Raw genomic sequence first — 11860 nt, 5'->3', positions numbered from 1 at the left:
AAAAACCTAGCTCAGACCTTGGGCACATCACTCCTTTTATTGGCCTCAATTCCTCCTGAGTAAAATGAGAATCACAATGGCTGTGTTTCAGGGTCATTACCTGTATACAGGCAAATTGTAAAATAATGTTTAAAATATAGTCTATCATCATTACAGTGTCCTCATATTCAGCAAGTTATCAATCACATGTACTTAAATTATACAAACACAGGATGGGAGCTCACTGTGTCATGAACAGGTGGTTAGATGGAGACCCCTATGCCATGGATACCCCTCTAAGTCTGGACAAGTAAATGGGGAATTATATCCCTTGAATTTGTTGGAATGGTCCTTGAATGTGCACTCTGAGTTGATGTGAGAAAGGACAATTCTATTGCATGTAACTCTTCTGGAGAATACACTGCATTCACATTGAGAAACTAATCAAGCTTTTGAGAAGCACAGTGGCATTTCTGCCGGGACTACCCACCACTGTTTTGGAGGTGAGGACACCAAGGCCAGAGAAATGAAATGATATGGGTAAGGTGTCACAGGTGATGTAAAGCAATGGTTCCCAAGCACTGGTTGAAACTGACACCTCTTGTTTGCGGCTGGAGTTTTCGTGACCTGGTCAGCCAGGGAAACACAGGTGTTTTTGAGAAGAGTCTGGCCTGAGAACAGCTGAGCCTCTAGAGGGACTTTTGAGGGCCACAGCAGCTCTTTTCCCTTTGGACTTTTCCCATGGTAACTCTGGGTAGCTGATGTGTGGATCACCTTAGAGGACTCTTCTGCTCCACTCTACCTCCTCAGGGCTACAAATGAGTCAACTGCCTAACCTATGTGGTCAGGTTCAGCCCTTTACAACCAACAGAGGTCAGTTTATTCTGTCCTGTTTCATGGCCACAGTTCTTAAATGCAAATCTGCTCCCACATGGGAGATCAACACCTCAGTTTTATACAGTTAGTGGCAGGCAGTGGCGTTACCTTTGAATATAAGACCCCAGCTGGGGGTAGATATCAAAAAATGATTATGTAAAGAGACTCTCATGCCTGAGGCTCTGAATTCCCAGATTCAATCCTCTCTCCGCCGCCCCCCACCATAAGCCAGAGCTGAGCGGTGCTCTGGTAAAAAACAAACAGGGGCCAGGTGGTGGCACACCTGGTTAAAGGCATACTTTACAGTGCTCAAAGGATCCAGGTTCAAGCCCCTAGCCCCCACTTGCAGGTGGTGAAGCAGGGCTGCCTATGTCTCTCTGTCTCTCTCCCACTCTGTCTCCCCCTTCCCTCTCAATTTCTCTCTGCCTCTATCCAATAATAAATAAATAACAAAAGAAAATCCCAGCTATTTCTGCAGAGAAGCACCTGGCCAATAATGCATTCACTTCAAATTTATCATATACTTTCAGTATCTCAGACTTATTCACTCTGGTCATTTCACTCAGGGTGACAGTGACACCTCCATTGACAATCTCACAGTTATGTCAAGAACAAGTGAGAGACTATGTAACAGAAAGCTTTGTTGATATAAGGAAATATTGTGGACTTCTTTAATAAGACAAGGTATTGTCAGAATAAAAGGGAACATTGAGTTTCTCTGTGCAAACGGAGCTGGTATCAAAATAAACAAAACAGAGGAACTGTAGCACTTTTTCTCATTTGTGTGAGCTGTGGAGTGTGGACCTGGAGATGCTGAGAGGAGCTGAGACCTCCCCTATTCCCCCAGAGTTTGCATAGAGGATTATTGGCAATAATTAGTATTATTACTTGGAGTGGAAACAGATTCCTCTTGCCACACTGTTTCCCTTAAGAAAAATTCCAACTAATGTTAATTACCTAATAAGGAAAAAAAAATAAATAAGTAAAGAAAGAAAGAAAAAGAGGAAGAAAGAAAGGAAGGCAGGAAGGGAGGAAGGAAGGAGGGAAGGATGGAAGGATGGAAGGAAGGAAGGAAGGAAGGAAGGAAGGAAGGAAGGAAGGATTGATTCATGGTCCAGGAGGTGGCACAGTGGATAAAGCATTGGATTCTCAACCATGAGGTCCTGAGTTTGGTCCCCAGAAGCACATGTACCAGAGTGATGCCTGGTTCTTTCTCTTCTCCTTTCTCATTAATAAACAAATAAATTCTTTAAAAAAAAAAAAGAATTCCAACTGGGGGCTGGGTATTGGCACAGGTGAGGTTACATGTAAGGACCCAGGCCCCCACCAGCAGGTGGGAAGCTTCACTACTAAAGAAGCAGAACTGCAGCTCTCTCTCTCTCTCTCTCTCTCCCTCTCTCTCCCTCTCAATTTATGTCTAGATCCAAAATAAAGGAAAAAATAATAAAAGAAAAACTACAACTGAGGAATGTTATGAATACCTGAAAACTGAGCAGCTCAGTGTGACTGCAACCAAACCTCTAGATTGTTTCTAGCGCTTGACTGTAACAGCTGTTGCCTATTAGGTACTTACTAGCTAGAGTTTTGTTTTATTTTCTCATTTTATTGAGGGAATGTTGACTTACAGGCTTTGTCAGGAGAAGAGCTACTGTGACCCTCTAAGTTCCCTTGAGGTAAAGGTAGAGGCTCAGCCCTTCTCAGGCCTCACAATCTCCTGTGTTGTCCTAGCTGACTAGGTGGGGTAGGTTAGGCTTGAGATGGGAACACAATGACACTTTATAAAAATAATTTTATTAGTGATTTAATAATCCTTTAAAGGATTATATGGCATAGTTCCACACTACACTAGCCACTGAAATTTTGTACTTCCAACCTCCCGATAACCACCATAGTTCTTTTTTTTTCCTTTCCAAGCCATTTTTTTAAAATTTGTGATTAATAGTGGTTTACAAGATTGTAAGATTACAGGGTGTACACCACATTTACCACCAATGTTCTATGCCCCCACCCTCCCAGAGATAACCACTGTAGTTCTCACAAAGCCTTAGAGACAGTCTTTTTCCTTCTTCTGTCTTATAGCTTCCATTTAATAATTATCAATTCTCACAAAATCATAGCAGGTAAGTGTCATCATCTTTATTTTATAGGTTAGGTCAGATAGCGAGAGAATACCAGAGCTGCAAATTCAAACCTAGTCTGTGAGTACAGCAAAACTCAATTTCGATACCACAAACCCCAGACACCCTGGTATAATTGCTATCCCTGATTAAATTACAGTTTTCTCTGTGGGAAAGCCCTTTTTTTCTGGGCTTCTCCAACTGCCAAACTCCAATTCATACTTTAATGCACACCGTATGTATCATTCCTCACCACAACCTAATAATTCAGTTGAATGATTAATAAAGTAAGAGTAGATTATAGTTACAGCTCCTATGGATTTATTTTTTTTAATTTTTGTACTTATGAAAAGAAATGTGAGCAATTACTAGGTATTGTTAGTACTCTAGCTTTTCCCAGAACATTGATTGCGTTATAGCCAGTTTTAACACACAGCAAAGTTAAATGAATTTTAACAAAGATCACTGGTAACCACCTGAAATCCAATAATAACACTTCACTGTCTTGTTTTTAGCATACAACTATGTGCCTATCTATTCTGTAAGTTATCTTGCACTTCAAAATACACTGGAACCATCAGCATACTTCCTTCTAAATGCTTCAGAATGCATACTGAATGATAACTTTAAAAAACAATTTCTGCTTGACTGAGTTTGGAGTATGGCACCAAAGTAAGAAAGCAGAAGTATACTAGAGTTAGCAGTGAGTACCTCCCTAATACTTCCTCTCCACTTTTCCAAGCTTTGGGTCCATGATTGCTCAACAATTTGTTTGGCTTTGTATGTTAACTCTCTTTTCAGTCACCAGGTTCCAGGTGTCATCAGGATGCCGGCCAGACTTCCCTGGATTGAAGACCCCACCAATGTGTCCTGGAGCTCAGCTTCCCCAGAGACCCATCCTACTAGGGAAAGAGAGAGGCAGACTGGGAGTATGGACCGACCAGTCAACGCCCATGTTCAGCGAGGAAGCAATTACAGAAGCCAGACCTTCTACCTTCTGCAACCCTCAATGACCCTGGGTCCATGCTCCCAGAGGGATAGAGAATGGGAAAGCTATCGGGGGAGGGGGTGGGATATGGAGATTGGGCGGTGGGAATTGTGTGGAGTTGTACCCCTCCTACCCTATGGTTTTGTAAAAAAAAAATAAAATAAAATAAATATATATAAAAAAAAACAAAACAATTTCTGCTTTTTAAATTTTCTGTATCAATTTGCTCTCAACTTCACTGTGACTGCAAAGGCAATTGTATTTAGGGTAAAATCTGTTTTGTAAAAATGTGTGTGTGTGTGTGTGTGTGTGTGTGTGTTGGTAACTGTATTAGTGTTCTCAGCTGGTATTAGGAGGCAAGTGGGTGGTTTCCAACTGCAGGGAGAAAGCTTCACGAGTGGTAAAACAGGGCTGCAGGTGTCTATCTTCCCCCTCTTCTCAATTTCTCTTTAAAAAATATTTTTGTGGGGGGGTCAGGGGGTAGCGCAGCGGGTTAAGCTCACATGGCGCCAAGCGCAAGGACTAGCGCAAGGATCCAGGTTTAGCCCCCGGCTCCCCACCTGCAGCGGGGTCACTTCACAGGCGGTGAAGCAGGCCTGCAGGTGTCTATCTTTCTCTCCCCTTCTCTGTCTTCCCCTCCTCTTTCCATTTCTCTCTGTCCTAGCCAGCAACAATGACATCAATAACAACAACAATAACCACAACGATAAAAAATATTTTTGTATTATCTTTATTTATTGGATAGAGACAGCCAGAAATTGAGAGGGAAGGGGGTAATAGAGAGGAAGAGAGACAGACACCTGCTTCAGTGTTCAGATGGGGACTGGGGGTTTGAACCCGGGTCCTTGGACATTGCAATATGTGCATTCAACCAGGTGTGCTACTACCTGGGCCTCCTCACAATTTCTCTCTGGCTGTAATAAATATATATATTTTTAAAAAGGCAAGTGGCATTGTTACTGTAGTGGTGAGCATGGCTGCCTTTCACAGTTAGGAGGAAAACAGTTCCTACTAATGTGTGAATGACTAACATCATCTTTAATGCATTTTTCTTTCTTTCCTTCCTTCCTTCCTTCCTTCCTTCTCTTTAATGCATTTTTATTTTTTTCTTCCTTCCTTTTCTTTCTTTCTTTCTTTCTTTTTTTTTTTTTTTTTGCCTCCAGGGTTATCACTGGGACTCAATGCCAACACTAGTCTGCTCCTGGTGGTCATTTTTTTCCATTTTACTGGACAGGACAGAGAGAGAAATTGGGAGGGGAAGATAGAGAATTAAGAGAGAAAGATAGACATCTGCAGACCTGCTTCACCACTCATGGAGAGGACCCCTTTCAGGTGGGTAGTGGGGGCTCGAACCCAGATCCTTGTGTGGGTCCCTGCACTTCATACTATGTACACTTAACCGGATGTGCCACCACTTGCCCCTTCTGCACTTTTCTTTAATAGGTATTTACACAGGCAATGATAAAAAAAAAACAATAAAATTGTCATGGTGTAATTTCAGGGTGGTAAGGGAAGAGATTGTGTTCTTCTCAAAAAATCCTTCATGTTGCACTTGCATGGTGGCTACCTGTTTAAAAGATGATTACTGTTTTTTCTTACTCTCTAAAACTTTCCTGTGGTATAACAAATAGTACCCCTCAGTTTATCGGGCTATGGATTTTGATGGGGATGAAGCACCTGTAGACACCATGGAATGAGCTTATGACAAAAAGAAGGGCCTTTACAGGTTCTGCAAAATGAAACAGATTTATAACAAGTGAGGAATTAGAGAGAAATAAGAATAAAATGGAAACTTTAGGGATCAAGGAAAGGTCCAAGAACCTAAAACAAGAGAAAAGCTGACCAGAAGAAGTCGTAGGTTGGGCGGTGACAGGGAGACACTAATATGTCCAAAGCTGAGGACAGCGGCCCAGGGTCAGACAAGGAAAGACACACTAGCAGCTGACTGGGGGTGGGGTGGGGGTGGAGGAAGATGGAGGTGGGGGTGGGATTGTTAGGAAAATGAGAGTGGCGGGGAACAACTATGGTAGTAGGTGCAATCACTGAAAGGGGAGACTGGAAAGACTGGAGAGACTAAGGGTTCTCGACTGGCCAGGACAGGAGAGCTAAGAGGGACAGGAGGAGCCAGTGTCCATTCTGACATCTAAGATGGAGTAACATGAGGTAACTGGAGGCCATAATGTTTATCTAAAATGAGCATCTGCTGGTGCAGGGTTGCCGTAGACACTTACTTACTTTTCTATTGAAAAGGACCAGGATGAAGGTAAACAAATAAATAAAATAAAAACACAGACCAATAAAACAGAGCCCCAAAACTATATTTCCTGAGGAGAAATCAATCCTTTTCTATTTTTTCTTACTCTCTAAAACTTTCCTGTGGTATAACAAATAGTACCCCTCAGTTTATTGCTACCCTCAGGGTAGCAATAGAAAATTGCTTGGGGCATGGGACACAGAACCTGAATTGATCTTCTATGCTGTACCTCCAGATAGGGAGTCTGCATGTCCTCATAAAGCTTTGTGACTATACAGAGAGACTGGCACCAGTCCTACATCTCATGCCCATCTCAATGGTGAGAACTGGTTCAGGGCTCTACTTCCTCTTTCTCTATGTTGTGAGTCTTGAATCATTCATGCATTGAAGTAAGAAGATACATGTGGCTAGGTCTCAGCACCTGACTCCATTTGCTCTGGAAATGGGTTGTTTTGGCCTACCCTTATTTATTTCTCCTTCTGGCAACAACTCTTCAATTCCCCTTTGAAGAAACCACCACCACCCTTTTTTTCTTTCTCCCCCACTTTTACATTTCAAAAATTCAATTGTGGCAAAATACAGAACAAAATTTATCATTCTAATGATTTTTTAATAAAACATCTTAAGAGATGCACTTATTTATTTATGAGAGAGAAAAAAAGGGGGATATCAGAGCATCACTTTGGCACATATAATGCCTGGGGTCAAGCTCAGGGCCTTATGCTTGAGAATTCAATGCTCTATCCATTGTTCTATCACACCAGCCACCATCCTAATCCTTTTAAAGTCTGTATTTCAGTAGTGCTAAGCATATTTACATTATCAGGCAACAGGCAACGAACCCCCTTTGCTTCTGAAGATATTATATTTGTTTGGGTCTGATCTTAATTCTTGGCTCTGAAGAAGATGAGATTGAGTCCATCAGAACATCCTAGTTCTCTAAGCACAGTATCTGACTTATGATATCACAGAAAACAAACCCATGAGAATAAAATCAAGGATTATTGCTAGAACTAGATGGGAAGAGTTTTACTCTTCCTGCATCAAATGCTAAATTGGCAGTAATTAAGCATGGAACTGCAGGTAGCCATCTTTGCCATCAACTCCGGAACTATCTGATAACGAAGGAAAACAAAGTTGACGAGTGGAGATAGATGGATTCCTGGCAATATCAGAGTACCTGGATTCAATCAGGCCTGATTATTTCCCATAAATTTTGCAACTGTTTGAAACAACTAATGCCCTGTTTTTGTTGATGCTAAGTTGAGTTGGGGGGAAAAATTGACCTCAGGTTTATAGGCTTAATAAGATCCAAATATCAATGTCCCTTTCCCTTCTCCTCACCTCTCTGAGGTATCAAAGATAATCTCTTCATCTAGCCCAGAGCCCTGTGTGTACTGAGCACATGACATTTGTTCAACGATAAAGTTAAGACTTGCTTGGGAGAATGAGTAGAGTACAGAATTTCAACTAAAGGCAGACATATTTGTCACTAGCTTGCAGGCACATCAGAAAATATCATTGAGAATAAACACCTCTAAGTATTTCATAGAGAAGAAAGAGAAAGCTGCTTTTCAGTCATACCTGAAATCCCACCCTCTCTTCACTTATGTGGTTGTAATGTGGATCTTAGTGTGACCCAACTAGTTGTTCAGGCAAGAGTCTAATTTGGACGTGGTAGTGTGAATGCACACTGCCGTCAGAACTCAGGTTAAATTTATTGTCATTCTTCTGAAGGAATCACAAGACCAGAGATGGACATTCTTAAGAGAGAAGTAAGTGTAAAAATAGAAACAGTCTAGCATAATAATACAAGCACCTAGAAAGTGCCCCATATGTATTGGTTTCTCATAAATATGTATTGGGTAAGTGAACAAATTTTCCTGAATTAAAATAACTTTATTGAGTTAATGAAAAAAAGAGAGAGAGAACCCATAACAGAGATCTTGGGGGCCTGCTATTTGGTAGACCCCTGCTCTTAACTTTGGTGTTTAGACTATGTACGGTCAAATTTAAATGAGTTTTCATGAAGTTCCCATGAGGGCACTCATTGAATGAAACCACCCTTTTTGTGAAATAGGTTTTTGGTTGTTTCTTTACATAAATGCAAGAATTGAGTTGGTGTAGTTTTTTTGTGGGGGGGGGGAGGGGGATGTCCAGGATTACAAAATTCTCTCTAAGAATTTCAAGATATACATATACAACTCTACCAGTGTGTGAAGAAAATAAATCCCAAGCCTATAAAAGCCAGTAAACCATCAATATACATAGAAACAATCTATGCAGTAGGGTCGGTTGGAGAAAGGCACAGGAGATCTTGGAAAATCAGTTCTACAAACACTGGATGTTATTCTACCACCTAGACCCTAAAAGGCTGCATTCAACACAAAAGCAACTTCTAGTGGAATTTTCTGTCCCCCTGGAAGCACAACACCTGGACCAGCCCCATGCTGAGGTCCCATTTCTAGGTCTCTCCCTAGCTTCCTGGAGTCCCAGTCATGGCTGAACACGTGTTCACTTCACTCAGAGGTGAGGTGATCTGGCACCGGATTCTGAAAGCAGCACAAGCTGCGTCAGTGATTGCTTATTTAATGTCAGCCCCTGCAAGTATGATGATATCTGCTGAACCTTCTACAATCCAGCCCACATAAAGGGTTATAGAGGGACACTCAAGATGGGACAAGAAAGCCCTAGGATTAAATTTCCCTCTGATACCTACTAGCCATGGGTCTAAGTAATGAAAGTAATAAAACCCTAGTGCATCTCCCAAACACAGAAGCTCTGTAGGCTTAGCTTGTCATCTTCTCAGTTCTCCCCAACACCCTGAACGTTGCTAAGCCTGTGGTCTTCATGAGTCTCTATGTGTTGTCTATGTGATTGTGATTCTCAGTCCTCTTTGGGGGATGAGGGGGTAGGGATAGAGCCAACTTTCAGCAGACCCAGAGTTCCCAGAAGAGTCTCACTACCTTCCTACCTTCCGATCACCCAATTCAAGGAGAAGGTACTAGTGTCTCATTTTTGCAGACTTAAGTTCTGAAATTCTCCCCACCAGAGATAGGGGTCAAACTCAAATCTGAAGCCTCATTGTTCTGACTACACCACCTTTTTCAGTGCTAAGTGTCCCCAGAGGGAGGTACTTCCACCTGCCCCCTAAGCTGCACATCCCTCCACTCCCCGACCCCCCACCCCTCAAACCCAACACTTGAGCAGGGCGGCAGAGCTGGGCTGCAGCAAGGCATAGGCTTCCCAGTGAGCCCCAGGCTGTGGGCCCCTGAGGCTGACCTTCGCCCACCTCGCCCTGCCCGGCTCGCCCACCCAGCTAGGGCGGTGGCCCGGCAGGAGATACTCACGGCTCCCGCAGGCCCAGGCGGCTTGGCTGGGCGCATCCTCTCCAGGGGCTCCGGTGTCCTCGACAGCAGCCAAACGCGGGGCTGGGCTGCCTCCTCTCTGGGGCATCAGATTATTTTAGCACTTGCGGAAGGAACGGACGGAAACTGAAGTCACATGGAGAGTGAGCTGCTTGGCGACTCAGCACTCAGTGAGAGCAGGCATCCGAGAGGGAACTGTGGCTGGTGGGTGTCAAGGGGGATGGGCGGGGGCGGGGAAACCGGGGCGCATGGACTACTTGTTGGGCTCAGTCATTGAGGAAAGGGGCCTTGTCTGTTGATGCAGAAACTCCTCTCCAAGTTTTTGTCCTTGGGGCAAGGGGTGGGTGGTGGACTTTGGGAATGGGTAGGACACTCCTCTCCTCTCCTCTCCTCTCCTCCCCCGCCTCTCCCCTCCCCTCCCCTTCCCTTCCCTTTCCTCTCCTATTTTATTTTATTTTATTTTATTCTCCTATCCTATTTCTATTTTATTTTATTCATTGTTGGATAGAAACAGAGAAACTGAGAGGAAGGGGAGACAGAGAGGGAGGGAGACAGAGAGACACTTGCAGCCCTGCTTCACCATTCAAGTAGGTGGGGACCAGGGGCTTGAACCTGGGTCCTTGAGCACTGTAGTGTGTGATCGCTTAACCGGGTGCTCCATTGCCTGGCCTCTGACATACCGTACACAGTTGGGATAGAGTCCACCTTCTGGAAGAGTCCTCCACTCAGCTAATCTTTATTAGCAATCTCCTTTTACATGTCCAGTGCATCATGAGAGGAGAAAGAGAGAAAGGGAAGAAGGGAGAGAGGAGAGTGCTTTTCAGTGGCTTGTCAGAATGCCACGAATTTCTTGACTGTGTGGATGACTCCTTATGCCCATTTTTTACAAAAGCTCCTGCTTGCTGTTGCTGAGATTTCCAAACCACAACTGAATTAATAACATTCACCATCAAAGAACAGTCACCAGTAGGTACTTGTTAAGCACTTCATATGCATTATCTCATAGCTCCTATGCTCAAGGAGCTTGTCATGTAGGGAGAAAGATAAAATATTTACACCGGGGGGTCGGGTGATAGCTCACCCGTTTGAGTATACAGCTATCACACTGGAGAACCTGGGTTCAAGCCCCCAGTCCACACTTGCAGTCGGAATGTTTCACCAGCAGAGGAGCAGGCATCCCTCCTCTCTATCCCCTTTCTTCTCTAGTTCTCTCTCTTACCCTCTCACCTTTAAAAAGAAAATTTAAAAAGGGTAAAGAAACTGTCAGGAATGATATAGTTGTATAGACACTGAGCCCCAGTGATAACCATGGTTGCAATAAATAAATATAAAATCAACAATATATTTACAGTGTCTGCTGTGTGCTGAGTGATTAATGCAACCATGAGAGAGGAATAAAGGACTGTTCAGTTCATCAGAGAGCTTCAGTTCTGCTTTTTTCCCATCAGATCTGGAGAATTGAAATGTCCTAGAGGGTTGGCTTGTATCTCTTGTGGCCTGTTGGTTTGTGGTTCTGTGTAGCATTATTATTCTTCACATCCTAAGGGAATAGAAGTAAGGTTTTTTTTTTCTGTTCCAGACATTCAGCAAATTGTTTCTGCTCTCTAAAATATTTGTTCACATTATCACAAAACAAAGAATTTATTTCAGGCTTTTTACTTCAACACATGGTCTGCAGGTGGGTTTCATCCAGTCTTACCTACTCACCATTGCCCTAAACATAAAAGAAATGCTCCCCTTGCTGTGCTGTCTGTTTCAGAGGGTTCTGTACTTGGAATGGCCTCGCCCTCTTCCTACCTCAACTCTCCTCACCCCAAGGCATGGGCTAAGGTCCTCCTCCTCCTCTGTAAAGCATCCCCCTCCCACCACCTAGGGCTGTTCCCCTTTCTTAGAACACCAAATGTCTCAATATCCACTGGCCTCATGATACCTCTTGTATAGTGATATAACTTTTAGGATTTCTATCTTTTTTATTTTTTATTTGTTTTAGGATTTCTATCTTATTTCCCCAACTAAACCATAGATGTCTTGAGGGAGTGTGTTAAGTGTTATTCCATTAAGTATATAGCCCAGAAAGGGACTCAGTCAATTTTGCTCAAAGAAGGTAGGAGAAGAAAAAAACAAGTGATAAATTTACCTTCTCTATAATCCTATAGATATTGTCTTCTGAGAGTATTTTCCTTGCTTTCTTAAACTAAGCTTTATAATAGTTTGTCACTGGTAGTACTTCACAGTTTTCCAAGGATCCTGGTTTGAGCCTCCGGCTCCCTACCTGCAG

At 43.0% G+C, this 11860-nt stretch overlaps 1 protein-coding gene across 1 annotated transcript in view; it reads right to left on the bottom strand.

The window, feature by feature from the left end:
* Positions 1 to 9995, bottom strand: part of NRROS (negative regulator of reactive oxygen species) — a 33072-nt gene extending 23077 nt beyond the window's left edge. Inside the window, exon 1 of the mRNA XM_007517437.3 lies at positions 9565 to 9995. The gene's annotated coding sequence lies outside the window, so the exon portion shown is untranslated. The remainder of the gene's footprint in view (positions 1 to 9564) is intronic.
* Between the last annotated feature and the right edge of the window lie 1865 nt (positions 9996 to 11860).

Source organism: Erinaceus europaeus, chromosome 9, assembly GCF_950295315.1.
Source record: "Erinaceus europaeus chromosome 9, mEriEur2.1, whole genome shotgun sequence".
Lineage (NCBI taxonomy): Eukaryota > Metazoa > Chordata > Mammalia > Eulipotyphla > Erinaceidae > Erinaceus > Erinaceus europaeus.
Note: the sequence above shows the minus strand (reverse complement) of the source record. Positions and strands in the feature narration are given on the sequence as shown.